General features: G+C 38.7%; 1 protein-coding gene across 50 annotated transcripts in view; it reads left to right on the forward strand.

Annotated features, from left to right (window-relative positions):
• The window catches only part of PTPRD (protein tyrosine phosphatase receptor type D), a 2126684-nt gene that overhangs the window by 1680575 nt on the left and 422576 nt on the right, over positions 1 to 23533 (forward strand). The window lies entirely within an intron of this gene.

A 23533-nucleotide genomic window follows, 5' to 3' on the forward strand; every position in this document is an offset into this window, starting at 1 on the left:
TCATTTTTGTTAACATCTTTCTTGTATAGATGAGAAATGAGGCCTTGAGGAGCAATGTGATTCTGTTCAATATCCTACAACTGAAAAGTCCTATCCTTGGTTTGGAGATCCAGACTCATTCTCTGGCCCTGCCTCTGCCCATCCACAACTTATTCTTATTACATGTTGTAGTAGTTAGTTACAGCTGTGTAACAGATCATCCCAAGTTTAATAGTTTAAAACAACGTTTATCATTTCACAGTTTTTGTGAATCAGGAATTACTTACCTGGGTATTTCTAACTTAAGATCTGTCATGAGGTTGCAGTCAAGGCAACTTTACAGCTGCAACTATCTCAAGGCTTCACTGGAAGAATATTTGCTTCTAGGTTCGTTCACATGGTCATTGGTGGTACTAAGAATATCTGCTTCCAAGCTCACACACACTGTTGCTAACAAGCCTTGGTTCCTCATCATGTGGGTCTCTCCAAAGGCTGCCTGTGAGTCCTCGGAACATGGTGACTGGCTTCCTCTAGAGAGGGTGATTTGAGAGAGAGAGAGAGAGAAAGAGACAGAGCAAGTACTTGAACGTACACCCAAGTTCAAAGTCATAGTCTTTATATAACTTTATCTTGGAAGTGTCATCCCATCACCTCTTTTATCATCTGTTGGCTAGAAGTGAGTCACTAAGTCCAGCCCACTCTCAAAGGGAGAAGAATTGTGTCCCATCTCTTGAGGGGAGGAGTAGAAAAGAGTTTGTAGATATCTTTAAACCCCCACACATGCGTTTAAACTTTATTTAGCATTCGGTGAGTATGAGATTCATAATTTTAGCTCAGAGGGCATTTTCTTTTACCTCTTGGCCCTGAAAAGAAGCTAGATAATTATTTGATCATCACCACACAACTAAAATTAACTTGTAAAATTAATATAGTAGCTTAACAATATCTTAGAGGTTGCCTAGTTTACAAGGGATAATATAGGCACTGAAATTTTTTTTTTTTTTTTTTTTTTTTTTTTTTTTTTTTTTCCATATGTGGGCCTCTCACCATTGTGGCCTCTCCCATTGTGGAGCACCACAGGCTCCGGACGTGCAGGCTCAGCGGCCATGGCTCACGGGCCCAGCCGCTCCGCGGCATGTGGGATCTTCCCAGACCGGGGCACAAACCTGTGTCCCCTGCATCGGCAGGCGGACTCTCAACCACTGCGCCACCAGGGAAGCCCGGCACTGAAATTTTTAACCTGTGTGTCCTCATGCTCAATCATGAGATGTGTTTAATCATGAAATGATTATATATTAATTTATTCACTGCATGATCTCTCTTTTCACCAAACAGCCCATTATTTTGAGTATTCCATAATGGTCTGTATTTTTAGCATCAGACCCATGATCCCTAAAATCTTAATGCCTAAATCCAGATGTTTTTAATCTCTAAACTGTCAGGGTGTTACTGGGAACATAAGGTAAATATGCCTTGAAGCAAAACAATAATGTGTTTTTAATGAAGAGGCCTTTCTCTATTACTGATCTCTGAATCAAGAGTTTGCCTCTCTTGCAATAGCCTTTTTATACCACCCTTTGTAATGAAACATATGGCTTATATCACAGTAAAATATGTAGAGTCGGAAGAAGAAAAAACATGTTTCACATATGTGCCATGTCTAATGTAATGCCATATGCCCAGCAAACATGGAGGACTACGATTTGACTTCATTCCTGAAATAGAGTTATAGAGTGTTCTTAATTTTGTTTTAAATATTGCAAATGATTTCACATTTTAAGTAATTAACATTACCTTCACTTTTAATATTTGCATTTTATTATTAAAAAATATCCTCCAATAATTTTTAATGAATCCTCAAACTGACATTTAGAAAGCATTAGCTTTCCCACGATAAATTATCAAGAGAAAATAGTTCAGCCTTGAATTTACTGTATATAGGTGAACTTAAAAGAAGGAATTTAAGAAAAGAAAAATGTGTTTTGTAGCATTTTATGAAACGTGTATGATTACTTGTCTTTGTGCTTATGGTCTCATTTTTGATGAGAAATTTTTCTTTGACATATTAGAGAGGAGTAACTTATGATCATCCCCTAGTAAAAAAAGGAATGCTGCAAAAGCATAAACATTCTGTAAAAAGATGGTGCCTAATCTTTTTGGTCTTTAAAATGGAGTTAATTTGGTTGTTTTTTCTGTAACCACTGTTTATATACTTAATGCAAACAGTTTTTTGTTTGTTTGTTTTAATTTATTTTTTGGCTGCGTTGTGTCTTCGTCGCTGCGCGCCGACTCTCTTGAGTTGCAGCGAGTGGGGTCTACTGTTCGCTGTGATGCGCAGGCTTCTCATGGCGGTGGCTTCTCTTATTAAGGAGCACGGGCTCTAGGCGCGCAGGCTTCAGTAGTTGTGGTGCATGGGCTCAGTAGCTGTGGCTTGCGGGCTCTAGAACGCAGGCTCAGTAGATGTGGCGCACGGGCTTAGTTGCTTCGCGACATGGGAGATCTTCCTGGACCACGGCTTGAACCCGTGTCCCCTGCATTGGCAGATGGATTCTTAACCACTGAGCCACCAGGGAAGCCTGCAAACAGTTTTTTAATTTGCAACTTGGAAACAATATATAGCCATAGCAGTGAGGATTTAAGTATGATGTATTAATTACCCGTGGCTGTTGTTACAAATTACTATAAACTTGGGGGCTTAAAACAACAGAAAATTCCTCTCCCACAGTTCTAGAGGCCAGAGTCTGAAATCAATTTCACTGGCCTACCACTTTTTTTTTTTTTTTTTTTTGAGAACACCTCTCTCTCTCTCAAGTGTGCCGTCTTTTTAAACTTTATAACAAAAATGATATTTATAGCAATGCGTTATATTGTCTATTATATTACATTTATACTATGTATAATATATAGTAGTATACCATGCATTGTTATTGCCACTATTATTTATGACTGGAGTTCTGTGATTTGATTGTGGTACAGTCTGCTCTACTATCATGTAGATAATGAGTAAAAACAGAGAGAAAGAATAGTTTTCTCCTGTAGATCTTACCTAGCTGGAACTATCTTTATTTGGCAGAATGTCTAGGAAGCCTGATTTGATTGGTGCCTACTGCTGGCGTCTGTGTGTCTATCTGGGCCAGGATCTTGAGCATTCCAGAACCCTCAGGCTGGTTATTAACCATGAAGGACCATTGGACAGCTGGCTTTTCTGGGCATTTCAGTGTCACTCTGGAAAGTACCTTTGTTTTATGCTTGGGGATAAGTGTACGTGGCAAAGTCCAGTGACCCTTTGTCCCAAGACATTCTGTGATTTTTCTCACCATTGGGATGCAACTTTTTATGGGAAGCTTTGTATTGGATCACTTATACATAGCTGTATCTCTGGGTATCATAAAAATTTCTCCCTGCCATAAAGAGAGACATTTTTCCTGTGGGTTAACTGGAACAGAGGCGGTGGAGAAAGTGCTCTTAATTTCAAGGGTCAAAAGTTAGGAGAAAAACCATAAATATTTCCTTTCCTGAACACTCATCATGCTGTAGCAGGCCATTAATTTTGAAAGAGGTTTTCTATTGAAGGAGCGTGTTCATCTGGAGACATGGTAGGTTAGTCTGTATTGCTTTCTTTCCTCCATGCCAGAGAAATGCTGTTGAGGAGCAAATTATTTATTTAATAGTATATTTAAGGAAAATGCAAGGAATTGGATTAAATTAGAAAAATAAGAAATGATTTATGCTAAGGAGCAGTTATTATTTTGATAGTAAATATATCTGTCAACATAGCTGATTTCTCTGAGGGTTTAAGAATTCCCATGAAAGTAATATATACAGTTTTACTGATAGTCCCAACAGTAATGGTGCTTATTTTGTACTCTCAGCAGGAAAATAAAATTCTGAAAAGTCAATCTCATTTTAGTGTTTGAACCTAAATCTCCCTTGCCTCAATGAAGATGTGAGGTGATAAAGTTCTAGCGAATGCCAAAAAAGTGTAACTGTGAATTACACTGGTATATTTAATTCAGTTTGGGAAAGCTTTCCTCAGAGATTTTACTTTAGAGTTACAGATAGATAGATCGATAGATAGATAGGCAGGCAGGCAGGCAGGCAGACATAGATATTCCCTAAACTTCTATAGTTTAGGACATTAAAACAGTTGGATATAGTCTTCAGTCTTATTCTTCCTACTCACTTTTTGCCCCTGGTAGGTATTTTTCATGTACTTAAATTGTGCATCTGGGTTTATTTGACCCTCTGATTCATTTGTTAATGGTGCATCTTGGACCATGGTTTATAGCTAACTAGAGAAGAAAGGGATAAATGGAAAATGTTCCCACGCTTATGCTACTTTGCAAAGATATTTAAAACTCAAACTTTGTAATTGCTTCTCTCTTCTTCCACTACAGTGGCAGAATTTAGTGATCTTTAAAATTATTTTGTCCTTAGGTTTCCTTTTTCCATTTTTCTGAGAAACCTTTATCTTCTCCTTTATTTTCCTTGTACCATGATTATTGTTAATAGTATTATTACTTGTCTGTATAATTCTGTGTAAATGAGATTTGCAGTGAGTGATTAACTATATGTTCTTAGGATTATAAATCCTTAGGAGATCTATTTTAGCTCTTTTCAGCTAACCTTGCACCTGCCAATTTTTGTGTAGCAACTTTGGGGTTTAAAATTCTATGAAGGAGCATTTCTCCTATAATTCTTTTTTTCTGTTGAAGTATAGTTCATTTACAGTATTATATTAGTGTCAGGTGTGCAGCATAGTGATTCAGTATTTTTACAGATTATACTCCATTAAAAATTATTATAAGATAATGGTATAATTTCCTTGTGTTGTACAATATATCTTTGTTGCTTACCTATTTTATACATAGTAATTTGTATCTCTTTATCCCACACCCCTATCTTGCCCCTCCCCTCTTCCGTCTCCTCACTGGTAATCCCTAGTTTTGTTTTCTATATCTGTAATTCTGTTTCTATTTTGCATTTACATTCGTTTTATTTTTTATATTCTACATATAAGTGATATCACAGAGTATTTGTCTTTCTCTGTCTGACTTATTTCACTAAGCATAACATTCTCTAGGTACAACCCTGTTGCTGGAAATAGCAGAATCTCATTCTTCCTTATAGCTGAGAAATATTCCTCTGTGTGTGTGTGTGTGTGTGTGTGTATGTGTGTGTGTGTGTGTGTATCTTCTTTATTCACTTGTCTGTTGATGGACATTTGAGTTGCTTCCATATCTTGGCTATTATAAATAACGTTGGTATGAACATTGGGGTGCATTTATCTTTTCAAATTCGTTTTTTTCCTGGATATGTAGTCAGGAGTGGAATCGCTGTATAATATGGTAACTCTATTTTTAGCTTTTTGAGGAAACTCCATACTGTTTTTCATAGTGGCGGCACCAACGTTCATTCCCACCAACAGTGTACAAAGGTTCCCTTTTCTCCGCATCCTTGCCAACATGTGTTATTTGTAAACTTTTTGATGATAGCCATTCTGACGTGTGAGGTGGTATCTCATTGTAGTTTTGATTTGCATTTCTCTTATAATTAGCGATGTTGAACATCTTTTCATGTACCTGTTGTCATCTGTATGTCTCTGGAAAAATGTCTATGCAGGTCTTTTGCCCATATTTTCATTGGGTTGTTTGGTTTTTTGATAATGAGTTGTATGAGCTTTTTATACGTCTTGAATATTAACCCCTTGTTGGTCATATTATTTGCAAATATTTTCTCCCAATCCATAAGTTGTCTTTTTGTTTCATTGATGGTTTCCTTTCCTGTGCAAAAGCTTTTAAGTTTAATTAGGTCCCATTTGTATATTTTTGCTTTTGTCTCCTTTGCCTTAGGAGACAGATCCAAAAAAAAAAGTATTGCTACGATTTTGTCAAAGAGTGTTCTGCCTATGTTGGTCCTCAGTCTATAATATGTTATTTGCCTTTCCTAGTGGGACTTTCCCTTTCTATAGATTCGTACTCCTTTTCCAATTAGAGAAGATCCTTTAACACTTCTTTGAGGGTAGGTTTAATATGGATGAACTCTTAGATTTTGCTTTTCTGAGAAGTTCTTTATTTCTCTTTCTAGTCTAAGTGGTAATCTCACTGGGTAGAGTAACCTAAGTTGAAAATTTTTCCCTCTCAGCACTTTGAATATATCATGACACTCCCTTCTGGCCTACAAAGCTTCTGCAGAGAAATCAGTTGATAATGTTATGGGGGTTCCTTGTATATGACTCTGTTTTCCTCTTGCTGCCTTTAGAATTCTCTCTTTAACTTAAGTATTACCATTTTAATTATGATATGTCTTGGTGTGCGTCCGTTTGGGTTCATCTTGTTTGGGACCCTCTGTGTTTCCTGTACCTGGATATCTATTTCCTTCTTCAGGAAGGAAACTGTTTCTCTTGCTCTGTTCAGACACAGCCTCAGGTTCAGGTCTCCTTTGTCCCTTACAGCTGATCACTTCCTCCAGCCTCTGCTATCCCTGTCCTATTGTGGAGCCACACCACAGGACAGGTGGGGTCCACACGGACTCTCCTCGTTCATCAGCAGATGAGCTGTGGTGGAGCGGCTGTCATCAGAGAGCTGGTCTGCTTCTAATGTGCTGCTTGAATAAGCACCAAAAACGGCCACTGATCACCCTCTCCTTCAGACTCTGTCCTGTGATCAGGTCCTGTTTGCATCCCACAGTGGAGTCTCCTCCCTGGTCATGGCTCCCAGATCCTGTGCTGCGCTGTGATGTGGCATGAGCAGGAATGGAGTGTTCATTTGTATTGGACTGGGGGTGTACTGAGATGGTAGCTGGAAACCTGGCAGCCAGTAGAGCAGACCTCTGTCCACGCTGCCTCACGGTCAAGACTGTGCATGTGTGCAACTCATGAGTAGAGCCCTGGCTTCCCATAGACCCTTGTTAGTTCCAGCAGTCCTCTGACCCGCCAGTGGGGCTTGACTACCTGCATAGGATGCCAGGACTGGGGTACCCATTCTGTGGCTCTCACCCCTCACTACCCAGGGCACATGTCTACCTGTGAATCCTCCTTTTCCTCTGAGTCCTCTCCCAGGGCAACCCAATTGCTTTCCTTTCCTTCCTACCCAATTACATGTGTATCTTTCATACAGCCTTTGTTGTATAGAAGTCCTTCTGACAGTTTCCAGTTTGTTTTCAGTGAGAATGTTTCCACATGTAGATATATTTTTGTTGTGTTCATGGGAGGAGGTGAGCTCTGTGTCCTCTTACTCCAGCATCTTGATTGATCTCCCTTCTCCTATAGTTTGATTGGCCTCTCCATCCATAGTCATTACAAACAGTAACAATATCATGTGACACATAGCTTTATGAAAAGAGTCATACAAAGAAATGTCATTGATGGTGAAAAAGATAGAAGTCTTACAATTTTAAATTTGTCAGTGACAATATGCTTCACTAGATTATTCTTTAACCACTGGTGTTTCTTGTTTTTTTCTTTTAATTCTGCTAAAGTTTCTTGGACACTTTTTACAGCTAGCATCTTAAAGTTACTGTTTCCTATCCACATATATTCAATAACTTGATAATTGCATATTTGCCTTATTGGGATAGAAAGAACAGCTATATTTATCTCCATTTATTAAGAGTTTATAGCTTAAATCCTTTAAATCTAAGGTCACTTGCTTCTTCGGCAAATCAATGAAATCAGCCTCTGTCTTTTCTTTTTTACTTTCCTACCTAAAGATTCATCCTACAAGCAACTGCTGACACAGGAGATGTAAAAGCTTGATGCCTTTGTTTTTCCAAATTATAAACCCTTTTAGTGAAGAAAGACTAAATAATAAATGATTCATTCATGAAGTAAAACATCAAAAAAAATTATGTGTTACTCACTAGAAATAAAAGTGAAGGTAGTCTCATTTTCAAAATTTATAATTTCTTAGTTCTGTTAACAAGAAAGTATAGTACCATTTTCTACCTTATTTTCTACTTTATTTGTGCCAAATAAAATCATTTTTTTCTAGCGGGAAGCCGGACCACCAAGAACAATCACCTGAAAGGCCATTGCATTTTTCAAGCTCACACAAACATCAAAGGGAGATGTATATTGCCATTAAGTATCCCAGTGATCACTCCACCAGCCAGTCTAAGCACTGCCCATGAAACATATGCATGCACACCAAAGATTTCTCAGTTTCAGCATTTTGGAATACTAACATTCATAAGAAGCATAGCTATGAGAACATACAGGCGGTTGCTAGAGAGGAGAGGGGTGAGGAGGATGAATGAAATAGGTGAATTTTAAAAAATGTACTTGGACATATTGGTTGAAAAAGTGATCACCTCCTTGGAAAAATTAATTAAGGGACTCATACCTAGGACATATTCTCAAGTACATATATAATTTTCAAACATTTGGACAGAAAAAACAAATGTAATTAATTAAAAATAGTGTACAATCCACTGAATAGTATATTTCTTAGTCTTTTTATATTTAATACTAACTTGAACATGAACTACTTTAACAAATTGATTTAATAATAGTAATAATTGCATTACCTAACACTTATTGGGCATTTTACCATGTGCCTCTTTTATTAATGAACCTATGGAAAGACCATCCCAAAAACATCAAATGAAATAGATCTTATTCATTATCCTTTTGTTATCGTCCTGTCCTTCAAAAATAACTGTATTGTGCTCTGCCAATTAAAAGGTACCATGGGGCTTCCCTGGTGGCGCAGGGGTTAAGAATCCCCCTGCCAATGCAGGGGACACGGGTTCCAGCCCTGGTCCGGGAAGATCCCACATGCCCCGGAGCAACTAAGCCCGTGTGCCACAACTACTGAGCCTGTGCTCTAGATCCCTTGGGCCACAACTACTGAGCTCGTGTGCCACAACTACTGAGGCCCGTGCACCTAGAGCTCGTGCTCTGCAACAAGAGAAGCCACGGTAGTGAGGAGTCCGCGCACGGCAATGAAGAGTAGCCTCCGCTCGCCGCAACTAGAGAAAGCCCGCACACAGCAACGAAGACACAACACAGCCAAAAATAAATAAATAAAATTTATTTAAAAAAAAAAAAAAAAAGGTACCATGGAACTCAGAATATAATGAGGTTAGAAGATAGTATGTATCTTCTTGCTAAAAAATATACAGTTACTTGGAAAAAGGAGAATGTTCAGTTTATTTAAGTTTTAAAATTATAAATAATCACTACGTTAGATTCTTGATACAGTACGTAGAATTACCTTTGTGGAATTAAGTAGACAATTTGAAAATAGAACTGTTTAATGTGTCTCCCTAAAGGGAAACATATTGATTAATAAACTAATGAGAACCTGCTAAAATTTAAATATATAGGCATTCCATAATATTACACATATTTAGTTACTCATATGATATGTACTTATAATTTTTGAAGAATCAGAATATCACTATAAAACATGTATGTTAGCATTTACCGTAGAGTGAATACGTCAAAATACTTAACCCTATAATAGTGTTTTACCAAAACAATAATGAGATTTTATTTTATTTATTTATTTTATTTCCTTAGAAAAGGTGTCCTAAAAGACTTAGTACATTTTTAAGCTTTAATAGCCTCAGAAGCATGTGTGTTACAAATTTACAGAAAAATTCATTTTGCACTTAAACTGGTTTTTGGATTTTGAACCAATAACTTTTTAATTTTAATTCTGTTTTGGTCAGTTTTCTAGGGCTGCCATGACATAGTACCACAAACCAAATGGCTTAAGCAACAGAAATTGTCTCCAAGTTCTAGAGGCTGAAAGTCCAAGGTGTCAGCGGGGCTGGTTTCTTCTGAGGGCTGTTAGGGAAGGATCTGTTCCAGGCCTCTCTCGTTGGCTTGTAGATGGTTGTCTTCTCTCTGTCTTTACACTTCACATTGTCTTCCCTGTGTGTATCCAGATTTCCTCTTCTTATACGGATGCCAGTTATATTGGATTAGAGCCCACCTAATGACCTCTATAAAGACCCCCATCTACAAATTAGGTCACATTCTGAAATTTGGGAGATTGTAAACTTTCCCAAGAACACACTTCAACCCAGAGCAGCCATTTTGGTCTACTTTGTGCTTTTTCTCTCAGCCATGGCTTGGCAGGTTATATAAAATTTGTAGTCAGAAACTTGATAGCACTGAGCTTTGGGGCCAGACACTGGTAACTCCCCTGAAATCGTTTTCTCATCTGCCATGAACATTAATCCTACTTTGAGGGGCTTTTGTGAAATTAAATGGCTACAAAAGGAGCCGCTTTCTCTTGTAATTAAACTTACTTGAACTTGAGCCTCTGCTTCACACCAGCTTTAGATGTTAGGAAGGTTCATTTTCCTGGGTTTCATTGTCCTCATCTCTAAATCAGGAAGAAGACTGTTTGTCTTGCAGAAGCACATTTTGTAGAATTTTAAATAAGCTACATAAATATTAGGTATTAAGTCAGAAATTCTCTTCAAAAACCATTTTGTAAACAGTAAAGTATGGCAGCATTTACTCTTTTTCTTCCTTCTTTGTTACTTCTATGTAACATCCCTAAATGTATGGGCCATTCATTTTAGCACTACTCCAGGTTATTTTATTTTTCTTTAGAATATAGTGAGGCTTTGGATCTACAGGGCCATAAACATAGCGCATTTTTTTTCTTAAATGAAACACACCAAATACCCTAGCTTAATTGGTGTATAACATACAGTGTCAGCTCTTCTTACCCTGAGTTCACAAGAAAATTCAGCGCTAATGATCTAAGGCATCTACCGTTATGTAATGAATTAATTCCTGGCCTGTGCATTCAGAATGGTACCAGCTTTACAATATCCTTGGGAGAATTGAAAAAGAATCATTCAATTTACAGTCTGTAGGGCATAATTATCTCATGGAACCCCAGTTGAGAAAGGCTGGCTAAATTTTGTTTTGTTTTTAATGATAGTGGACAGAAGCTTTTTCCTTCAAATCCTTCCTGCGTCCCTGATTTTAATGTGCTTCTGTTGCTCATTGTTTTTGATGAGGTAGGAAGGAGACAGTCATTATTTCATTTCACACAGATGGAAGTCAAAGCATGGAGATGTCAGGGATTGTCTCTAGAGCCTTCTTGAAATAAGATAATGACAAAGTAAGGAAAGTAACACCCGCTTAGCCCAAGCACTAGACTGCTTCTGTGGGATCAAGATTTCAAACTGTAAAATGGATGTCATGGGTTTTATATGGATATCGTTCCCCAGGAAATCAGAAATGTCTAATGCCATTTAGGACAAAATTGGGATTATATTATCATGGCGGTAGTGTTACTTGAATAAGTAGTTTTGGAATGCAGTATTATGATTTATTTTTTACCCCATTCACTAATATCCAAAAGGCAGCCATTGCTATCGGCAGAGTTCTAACTTGTTTCCTTTAACACATTTGAGGTTTATATGCACACTCTGAGAGAAAAATAACTCCAATTTTGTCTCTACTTTTTCTGCTGAGGGTTGAGGTTTACTGCCATGCAGGATCAACTCAGCTTGCCTTAAAATCCTACCACAAACTGGCTTTACCCATATCTTAATTCCTTGAAATACCAAAGCTATGGTATATATACAATGGCCAATATATTGGTTCCTAAAAATATTTTGAACATATCAACCTCTAAATCTTATGCTTATTATTGAAGTGCCTTGTATTCCTCTCAGATCAAGATTCTACATATTCTTCAAGATCTGTCAACTATCACCAGCTTAATAAGATCTTTCCTGACCAGTGAGATCATATGCATCACTCCTGTAAACATATATGGGTATTTATTATTCAAACCATTCATTTGGTTCTTAACATATTATCATGCTTTTCTAATTTTTACATTCCTATATTTCCAAACAAACAGAACAATTTTAAGAGGCATTGCCCTTGTCTAATCTTCTTTGTTTCTGACATGTATTAGCAGGATGTCAGATACAGATAGTTGACATTGAATAAATACTTGTTTATAGATTCTTCAGAACCATATTTTAACTGGTTGACTTTATCATTAAACAAGTTTCTTCCGAACTATTATATATAAGGAAAAGAAAGAAAGAATGTGCTCTGAAATCAGGTTATTATTTTGAGTATTTTTACTTCCTTTTACCTGTTTATATGTACATGCTTTGGAAGGACCTAAATACAGAGTAAGCTTGAAGTCTGGACAGTAATTTCTAATTAAGGCTACAACTCTAGGGCTTTGTAAAACCTACCTTGGAGTAACCCAGTACTGTGCCCCTCAAAGAACAAGGAGTCAGTATAGCTACCAAACAAAGAGCCAGTGCCTCTACCATAGTCACTTCCATCACCATCACCCTGTGAGATGGGAAAAACTGCAGACGGGTTTACTGTATTTTTTGATGTTTCTTGCAAAATAAGCTTATCCTGCACATATTTCATATATGTACTTTCACACAAGTCATGAATACTTAACATGGTTTTAAAAACCTTATTCTTGTGGATACCAGTGGGGATGAGGACAATAATAATTAACATAATAGATACATTATATGATATGTTGAAGGTAATACAGGCTGTAAAATAAAGCCACTAAAGAAACTGAGGCAGAGAAAGGGAATGATTTGGCCAAGGTGAATATGAAAGTGAGGACTAAAGCATGTCTAGAACTCTGGTCCCTTGACTGTCTCTGCCCCAGTCTTTGGGCTATACTGCTTCTCCTGGACCTAGGAGCCATTCTGCTTTCTCCGCATGGGTGTACATTTAGTTTTATTAAGTACTACAAAATACTTTTTCAGAGGGGTTCTGCCAGTTTGCATTCCCATCAGCAGTATATGAGTGCTCATTTGTTCCAGTATCTTGCCAACCTGTGTTGTTCAATTTCTAACTTTAAATATTCTCGTTGAGTGTGTTGTGGTTTCTCACTGTGATATGAATTTGTGTTTCTCCAATGAATGACATTGTTGAGCATCTTTTTGTATGTTTTGTGGCTATTTGACTTTTTCTTTGTCAATTGTCTGTTCAAGGCTCTTGCCTCCACGGTCTCCCTCCAAAAGACAGATAGTAGAATGAAAAATGAATAGATAGTATCAGACCTGTGGTGGATATGTGTTTTGCAAATATCTTCTTCCCCTCTGTGGAATGACCTTTCCTAATAATGTCTTTGGATGAACACACATCCTTAATTAATTAATTCCAACTTATTAATCTTTATTGTTATTACTTTGCCTTGTTTCAGAAATTTTTGCCTATGCCAGGGTTACAAAGATATTTTTCTGTGTTATTTTCCATAAGAATTACTGTTTATCTTTCACATTTAGGTCTCTAATCTATGTGGAGTTGATTTTGTATATCGTGTGAGGTAGGAGGTCAATATATGTTATTACTCATATAGATAATCACTTGACCCAGTTCTATGAACTGAAAAGATTATTCTTTGCCACTGCATTACAGGGACCCAGTTGTTTTTAAGTCAATTGCCTGAATGCAGGTGGATATGTTTCTAGAGTAATCATTCTGCTTCACTGGTCCCTTTGTCCTTGAGCCAGTACTTCACTGTCTTAATTTCTGTGACTTTGTAATAAGTCTTTTAATAAGTAACTGGTATGATACCTTCAATAGGTAGTCCCTCAACATTTGTTTTTCTAACAGATCGCCTTGCCTATTCTTGGCTCTTTGCACTTTCTTCTAAATTCTGAAATTTTTCCATTTCTTAAGAAAAACATGTTGAAATTTATATTGGGATTTCATTGAATTCATTGATCAACTTGGAAAAAAATAACATCTTTACAATAATGAGTCTTTATTTAAATCATCTTATTGATTACTAATGCTATGTAATTTTCTGCATAGAAATCTTGTCAACTTTTGTTACATTTATTTCTAGATTTAAAAAATATTTTTGATGCTGTTGTACATGGCATATTTTTAAATGTTTATTTTCTAATTGTGAGTATATAATACAGCCGATTTTTGACAGTGACCACATATTCAGCAGCCTTGCAAAATTCTTCTATTAATTTTAATATTCATCATGTCTCCTCACTTTTTACATATTCTATTGATAGTAACTAGTAAAGTTGACTAGTTCTTATCCAAGGACAGACATATCCAGTATGCAGTCAGAAACTGGCCTGAGTAACACACACTGACTGTTTAAAATGTCATTCCTTTAAAACACTTGAGTGAAAATTTCACTTATTAACGTAACGTCAATTGTGGGCTTCATCCCTGAACAGAAACTGCTTAAGGAAAATAGCTTCTATGGAGATAAAATTATGCTAAATACTACTTGTCAGTACACTTGGTAAGATCAGTTGAGATCTCACACACATACGTCACTTCAGTTATATCACCAGGAAGGAACGTCATGCTATGTGGTTTTAGCCAATGATTAAAGGCATTTTAAAACAGTTTTGCTCCCTCTGAGCTATGTGGCAGAAAATATTTACAATTGGAAGAAGGTGCAAAGAGGTACAAATAGTTCCAATTCAGTAATTTTCCTAAATCTCGGAACAATATACTACGTAAAAAATCAGAAAGCTAACGACAGTGATTTTACTAGTTGATTGCTGTCAGAAGAGGACCAAAATAAATCAGTTGTAGCCAAAAGAAGCCAAGTTGCCTACCTGTATGTAAAGTGTGGTAAAGTACTGAACAGAACACACATTTAAAAACAAATCTTTAGGAGCTTCCCTGGTGGCGCAGTGGTTGAGAATCCGCCTGCCGATGCAGGGGACACGGGTTCGTGCCCCGGTCTGGGAAGATCCCACATGCCGCGGAGCGGCTGGGCCCGTGAGCCATGGCCACTGAGCCTGCGCGTCCGGAGCCTGTGCTCCGCAACGGGAGAGGCCACAGCAGTGAGAGGCCCGCGTATCACAAAATAAATAAATAAATAAAAACAAATCTTTGAGAGTAGATGTGATAAATATTTAACCCCTTGATGTCATTAGCTTTTGCTATATACCAAACCATCGCAAAACTTAGTAGCTTAATCCAGCATCCATTTATTTATTTCACAATACTCTGGGTTGGCAGTTTGGACTGGGTTCAGCTAGGTGGTTCTGCTGCTGTGGGTCATGCTGGGCTTGCTCCTGAGTCTGTAGTCTGCTGCCAGGTCCTGTGGGGAATGACTGGTCTAAGATTGCTCAGCTGGGTGGCTCGTCTTTGTTCCACGTGATCTCTCATCCTCCACCAGACTAGCTTTGGCTTATTCAAATGGTGGTGGTGACAGGGGACCCAAGATCAGCAAGTGGAAGAGAGCCTGCAAAGCTGCTTCCTGAAGTTTCTTGGGCTTCTTGAGGCTCAGGGTCAATGCACACAGTGTTGCTTCTCCCCGTTCTGTTGGCCAAGGCGAGTGATGAGGCTAACCAGCGGGGGATAGGCTCCTTCTCTTGAGATGCTTAAGAAGGTGGCTTTTTTGGGTCACCTTCTGCACCCTCCATATAACAAACTATAGTACTCTGTGTTGTGCTTTTAAGCCAGACATTAAATACTGGCAGTTTCCAGCTTCTTTAGGTAACTAATAAGAAAAAGTAAGGACTTAAATGACCTCATGTTGGGGTGTTAAAAGCCTTGCTTTAATAATGGAGGAAATCCTGGAGTGAAGACTAAGGGATGAAGTGTAAAAGATAACTAAGAGTGAAAAGGTAATTTGGGAAGCTAGCCAGCAATTGACTCACAGTGGGACCCAGCTTCTAAATCCTGGAAGAAAAGATTTTTCAATTATTGGAAAGGCTGTGTTTTCTAATAGTCTGAATGCCATTGTACTATTGGATATTAGTATCAGTGCTAATATTACAAGGCTTAAAAGGGTCAAAACAAGACTTTGATGTAGCAAACTTAAGAAACTTTTTTTATCCTAAAGTATGTGTAGAAAGCCTTTTCGGAATCACAGATTTCAAACTGTGACAACGGAGATCCGGTGTGCCCACCGTTTCTTTGTACATGAAAGCAGATTTTTTTTTACTCTAGTTTTTAGGAATGCAAATGAGAACTAGTGTCAGGCACTTTACTTTTCAAGTAAAATTTCTAGTGTGTTAAAATTCTCGAGTGGGGAGCCCTGGGACAAAGAAGAAAATTCATTTGGTTTCCTAGGGTCTGTTATTATATGGGAACAGAAAACAATTTAAAACATTAAAAAGCAGCACATTCTCTCTGATTGTTTTAAACAGCATTTAGGAAGGGGAGACTGCCATAGGATCCTTGAAAATGGAACTGGGAAACTTTCATAAAGGGTCAAAGACTTTACAACACAGTACAATGGCTGTGTCCAAATAAATGGATTGGAAGTCTCTACAGAGACGTGGGGCAGGGTGGGTGGTAGAGAGAGATTTACATTTTTAAAACCATTGGCACACAACCACTGGAGAAGTTGTCTAAATATAAATCAGACCATGCCACTCCATAGTATAAAGCCCTCCATTGCCTTCCCATTGCGTTGCAGATGAAATCCAATTTCTGCAGTGTAGCCTGCTGGCCCTGTGCAATCTGGGTCCATCTTGATTTCCCAGCCTATGCATACTTCTCTCAGCCTGCTCCCTGGGCTCCAGAAACACCAAACTCAGTCCCGCCTCCAAGCCTCTGCCCTGGGCGGTCTGCCCCTTGGCCTGGAAGGGTCTTCTTCAGAATGTCTTGTCATTGACATCCAGGTTCAGGCTTGCATCCCCCCCCACCTGTTCAGGGCCCTTTCCTACAGGGAACCCAAAACCCATATCTAAAACTTCCCCTCCCCTCCTCCATTACCTTGTTTTCTTTATAGCACTCACCACTTCACTTTTTAAAAAATTACTTGTATTTTTCTATCTCCCCTCACCCGAATGTATCAGGGACCTTGTTGTCTTGTACACTGTTATGTCTCTCTTATGAATCACTGCGCCTGGTATTGAAGAATATTCATGGAGCCAAAGAATGAAAGAATTCATTTTTAAAACAAAAACACAGTTGATGTATAAAGTTGTTCTAGCTTTCATATGCATGGTTTACAATGATAAAATGAGGACATTGTATGAAAATCTCAAACAACAACAGTCTCTTTTCACCTCTGTGTGTTACATCATGTTGACATCAGCCGTCACATGGCGAGTTTAACATGTGGTGATTACAGCAAGTGTTTGACTCCAGAAGGGGGTTGGCGGACAAAACCAAACTACCAATCAGTAAAAGCTTTCTGTTTTATCTAATGTCACCTGAAACGTATGTTAAAAATATTCAAACTGCAGAATATCTAAGGCAGTGGACCTCCAATGATTGGTATGGCCTAAGAAAAAATTCTAGGACTCCTGTGTCTATTTATTTTTATCTCATTTTAAAAATTTCTAATTTTGTGTATTTGGCAATATATTTAGTTCATTAGTAGTATAATAGGAATATATAATACATATATATATATTTTTTCAACATGCGCTATATTTTTATGTGGCCTGTATACACCATATTTATGTATGGGATGTATCCACCGCTATATACAAAGTTTGAAAATGATGAAGATTTATGCTATGAATAGTATTGACCCTAAAGACAATTGCTGTGGAGGAAGTGAGCACAATTTCTAAAAGCATAACTTTTGAAAAATGTTTTACAAGGTAATGTGATAACACATCATGATTAAATCTATGATTAAAAAAATATTAAACATAATAGAAGCAAAGCCCCATCTATTCAGTTTGTGATGGAAACACTATTGAGCATACCGCAAAAGGTAGAGAAATCCCTAAAATGTGGACATGTTAATTTGGGACTTGATCCCCACCAAATAATAGTTAGGGGTCACTCCCCTCCCCCTACACCCCCATTGTCCTTGCACTTCTGCCCTCCAGCGCCAGCCCTAGCCTGTGCTTGGTCCTACGTATGTTAGTACCTGGGTACTCCTGTACTTAAAAATATAAGAATCTGTGTTTCAGAAAGCCTCTACGATGATGCCTAAATCCAGCCGAGGAGTTTGGTTGATGCTATTATTTGGCATTACCTTTTCTTTTAGTCATGTGGGCCAGTCAAATAAGATTACAACCGGTATCTGGGAAGTTTGGTATTTAGAAAGTTACTACATCTCATTTGCTACTAGGCTTTTAATGACTTTAAACTCCTTTTTTGTTATCTGCACTGTGTATTTTGTTTGAGTATTTTCTAGAGGTATAATGAAGACAACGGTATTTTTTAAAAATTTTTCATTTATTTATCTATTTATTTTTGGCTGCGTTGGGTCTTCGTTGCTGCGCTGGGCTTTCTCTAGTCTCAGCAAGCAAGGCCTACTCTTCGTTGCGGTGGGCAGGCTTCTCACTGCGGTGGCTCCTCTTTGTTGAAGAGCATGGGATCTAGGCTCGCGGGCTTCAGTAGTTGTGGCATGAGGGCTCAGTAGTTGTGGCTCAAGGGCTTAGTTGCTCCGCGACATGTGGGATCTTCCCGGACCAGGGCTCAAACCCATGTCCCCTGCATTGGCAGGCAGATTCTTAACCACTGCGCCACCAGGGAAGTCCCCAAGATAACAGTATTTTACAAAGCCTTTTTCCGGAGGTCTCGAATATATTTTCTGAAAGAGTGACTATGGGAAAAATAGATTTTTTTTCATTCCTAGACTGACACATCTTAGTATGGGAAATGCATAGTGCTTTTATTGCTGCAGGAAATTTTCATACTTTAATATCAAATCACTTAATAATGCCACTGCTTTTGAAAAATAACAATTGTGTGTCTTCATTTCTTCTTTCAATATGGCTGTGTTGCCCTTAGCAACTTTATAATAAAGTACACTCTGGCTGGCATCTTTCCACCTGGGTAACTCTCCTATATATCTCTGTGAATTCATCATCGAATGCATTCCTACCTACTCCCAATTAGCCAACATGTGTTTTTGCTAAAATTTAAATGAAAGAGAAAAGAACTCCATGAAAAAAGAACTAGATAATAATATACAAAATCAATGTGCCTCAAGGTGGTATAAACATGTGTTTGCATGTTACTAATTCAATTACTAGCATGTGAGAATTTTAAAAACCAATTTTTGGTTAATCATTTCTATTTCTAAGCACACCTATAAACTCTTTGACTCTAAGATACGCAAGTACATAATCGTGGGTTACTAAGTTACAGATTGACTTTTGGGAGAATTTTTGACTCATGGGATAAACTTTCATTTGTGAATTATTTATCCATCTAGGACGACAACTCTCAAATACTTTTATTCAATGAGATCCTCTCATCCTTACTTCCTATACCCAATTTTTAAGGTTTTCTTCCCCCTTCATTTGGGCCAATCCTTAGACTATTTCTCTGCCAATTAAAAAAAGATAACTTTTGTTTATTGTGCTCATTTTATAATTAATCGTGACCTCACCTAAGCTAGATATCTCCATTGTAGTAAGTCAGAGATGATAGAAGCAGAACGCTGTACAAGAAAGAAAATTGGTTTGGGTCCTAAACCCTCTCCTGAGACTAACCAGATGTGTGTCCTGAGGTTATTAATTTCATTATGTCCTTTCACTTCATTGTCTGTTACATGAGGGGATTGCCCAAGATTATCTGTAATTTTTCTGATTTTTATCAATCTGGTTTCATTCATGGAGAAGGGTAGATGCAAAGAAGGCACTAACAATAAAGCGTACAATATAACTAAGAAAATAAATATGACGGGTGAGAGAGGAGGAGAATGTATATTGAATATCTATGATCGATATTTGTTCTCTCTACCCTTTCTTTAGGTTGTGTTTCTGTTTGGTTAATAACCATTTATTTGGTTTCTACACATAGAACTTAACTCTCCTCTGCTATGTATGGTGTTCATAGGTTTTCACAGAGATATGGGATAAGTCGGGACAGCATTGGGGAAATGAAGAGAGGATGCTTTAATTCCACATTCCCCAGCCATTCATGATGACCTCTCACAATTCTACTGTCTGTTGCTGACAGTGAAGTGAAAGAACATTCCTTGGAACCGAATATTTCTATCCTGGGACTGTTCCCTCAGAGAAGAGCTAAGCTCCCATCATGAGGAATAGGAACCACATCTATTCACTGACAGACATCAGTGCAGTCTCTGCCCTATTTAACAGATGCATCCTTTTAATTGACAATATTTATGTCATGTAAGTCTGTGAACTGACCTTCCCGTAAGGCAAGCCAACTTCAGTTCTAGCTTAGGACAAAAAGGGAACTTTGGGAGCCATCCATAGTGTTTTGACTTCCATGCCCAGAAATTCAAATCTAAAACTGCACTGGAAACACTGAAAATTGATGGATTTAGAAAATAATATACTAGAAACAGGCCTTGAAAAGTCCCATTTTTTTAGTTAAAAATTTTTCTTCAACATTAATGAACTGTTCTAGGACATTGCTTCCCACCTTTGGCACTGCTGACATTTTGGTCCAGATAATTCTTTGCTGTGGAGGGTGGTGTTGTGTACTGTAGGATATTTAACAGCGTCCCTGGGCTCTACCCCTTAGGTGCCATTAGCACTCCCCTTGCATCGTGACAACTAAACATGTCTCCCGACATTGCTGCTAGTTGTCCACTGGGGAAGGGGCAAAATCGGTTTCTGTTGAGCTCTGGTAATGAAGTATTTAAAAACTATTATATACTATTATTAAAAGACCCTTTGTTTTAAAAATAATCTTAGGGAAAAAAGTAATCATTGCTAAAGGGAGTGGTAAATTCTCTACAAAATGAATTTTAAAAATTACTTTTCGTAGTAAATAAGTAAAATAATTGTCATGTATTGCTAGATTTCTACTCTATTGATGTAAATAAAACAAATTAAATGGGCATAAGAATAATTAAAACCTTATTACTCATAATGTATTTTAAAAGCAAAATGTATTTTTTTTTTTTTTTTTTTGATGGTATGCGGGCCTCTCACTGTTGTGGCCTCTCCCGTTGCGGAGCACGGGCTCCGGACGCACAGGCTCAGTGGCTATGGCTCACGGGCCCAGCCGCTCCACACATGTGGGATTTTCCCGGACAGGGGCACGAACCCGTGTTCCCTGCATTGGCAGGCGGACTCTCAACCACTGCGCCACCAGGGAAGCCCTGACTGTAATTTTTAAAAATAACTTTTAAAATGGGCGCGGAGCTGCCGAAGAGACAAGAGACTTCTTGCCTCTTTGTTTCCTGGTACGCGAGGAGAGGGGATTAAGTGCACCGCGTAAAGGAGCTCCAGAAACAGGCGTGAGCCGCGGTTATCAGCGCCGGACACCAGAGATGGGCATGAGATGCTAAGGCTGCTGCTGCCGCCACCAAGAAGCCTGTGTGCGAGCACAGGTCACTCTCCACACCTCCCCTCCTGGGAGCCTGTGCAGCCCGCCACTGCTGGGGTCCTGGGATCCAGGGACAACTTCCCTGGGAGAACACACGGCGCGCCTCGGGCTGGTGCAACGTCACGCCGGCCTCTGCCACCGCGGGCTCTCCCCGCATCCGTACCCTTCCCTCCCCGCGGCCTGAGCCAGAGCCCCCGAATCAGCTGCTCCTTTAACCCCGTCCTGTCTGAGCGAAGAGCTGACGCCCTCTAGCGACCTATGTGCAGAGGCAGGGCCAAGTCCAAAGCTGAACCCCAGGAGTTGTGCGAACAAAGAGGAGAGGGGGAGGTCTCTCCCAGCAGCTTCAGAAGCAGCGGATTAAATCTCCACAAGCAACTTGAAGTGCCCTGCATCTGTGGAATACCTGAATAGACAGCGAATCATCCCAAGTTGAGGAGGTGGACTTTGGGAGCAAGATATATTATTATTTTCCCCATTTTCTCTTTTTGTGAGTATGTATGTGTGTGCTGCTGTGTGAGATTTTGTCTGTATAGCTTTGCTTTCACAATTTGTCCTAGGGTTCTGACTGACCCGTTTCTTTTACTTAAAAATTTTTTTCTTCTTAATAATTATTTTTTATTTTATCCTACTTTATTTTATCTTCTTTCTTCCTTCCTTCCTTCCTCCCCTCCTTCCTTCCTCCCTTCCTCCCTTCCTCCCTTCCTTTCTTCCTTTCCTCCTTTCTTCCTTCCTTCCTTCCTTTCTTTCTTTCCTTTCTATTTTTTCTCCCTTTTATTCTGAGCTGTGTGGATTAAAGGCTCTTGGTGCTCCAGCCAGGCATCAGGGCTGTGTCTCTGAGGTGGGAGAACCAACTTCAGGACACTGGTCCACAAGAGACCTCCCAGCCCCACGTAATATCAAACGGCAAAAATCTCCCAGAGATCTCCATCTCAACACCAAGACCCAGCTTCACTCAATGACCAGCAACCTACAGTGCTGGACACCCTGTGACCAACAACTAGCAAAACAGGACTACAGCCCCACCCATTAGCACAGAGGCTGCCTAAAATCATAATAAGGTTACAGACACCCCAAAACACACCACCAGACATGGACCTGCCCACCAGAAAGACAAGATCCAGCCTCATCCACCAGAACACAGGCACTAGTCCCCCGAACCAGGAAACCTACTCAACCCACTGAACCAACCTTAGCCACTGGAGACAGACACCAAAAACAACGGGAACTACGAACCTGCAGCCTGCAAAAAGGAGACCCCAAACACAGTAAGATAAGCAAAAGGAGAAGACAGAAAAACACACAGCAGATGAAGGAGCAAGGTAAAAACCCACCAGACCTAACAAATGAAAAGGAAATAGGCAATCTACCTGAAAAAGAATTCAGAATAATGATAGTAAAGATGATCCAAAATCTTGGAAATAGAATAGACAAAATGCAAGAAACATTTAACCAGGAACTAGAAGATATAAAGAGGAAGCAAGCAACGGTGAGCAACACAATAAATGAAATTAAAAATGCTCTAGGTGGGATCAATAGCAGAATAACTGAGACAGAAGAACAGATAAGTGACCTGGAAGATAAAATAGTGGAAATAACTACTGCAGAGCAGAATAAAGAAAAAAGAATGAAAAGAACTGAGGACAGTCTCAGAGACCTCTGGGACAACATTAAACGCACCAACATTCGAATTATAGGGGTCCCAGAAGAAGAAGAGAAAAAGAAAGGGACTGAGAAAATATTTGAAGAGATTAAAGTTGAAAACTTCCCTGATATAGGAAAGGAAATAGTCAATCAAGTCCAGGAAGCACAGAGAGTCCCATACAGGATAAACCCAAGGAGAAACACACCAAGACACATAATAATTAAACTGTCAAAAATTAAATACAAAGAAAACATATTAAAAGCAGCAAGGGAAAAACAACAAATAACACACAAGGGAATCCCCATAAGGTTAACAGCTGATCTTTCAGCAGAAACTCTACAAGCCAGAAGGGAGTGGCAGGACATATTTAAAGTAATGAAGGAAAAAAACCTACAACCAAGATTACTCTACCCAGCAAGGACCTCATTCAGATTTGATGGAGAAATTAAAACCTTTACAGACAAGGAAAAGCTGAGAGAGTTCAGCACCACCAAACCAGCTTTACAACAAATGCTAAAGGAACTTCTCTAAGCAAGAAACACAAGAGAAGGAAAAGACCTGCAAGAACAACCCGAAACAATTAAGTAAATGGTAATAGGAACATACATATCAATAATTTCCTTAAATGTAAATGGATTAAATGCTCCCACCAAAAGACATAGACTGGCTTAATTAGTACAAAAACAAGACCCATATATATGCATTCTACAAGAGACCCACTTCAGACCTAG

This window comes from Kogia breviceps, chromosome 8 (genome assembly GCF_026419965.1).
Source record: "Kogia breviceps isolate mKogBre1 chromosome 8, mKogBre1 haplotype 1, whole genome shotgun sequence".
NCBI classification, from domain to species: Eukaryota; Metazoa; Chordata; class Mammalia; order Artiodactyla; family Physeteridae; genus Kogia; species Kogia breviceps.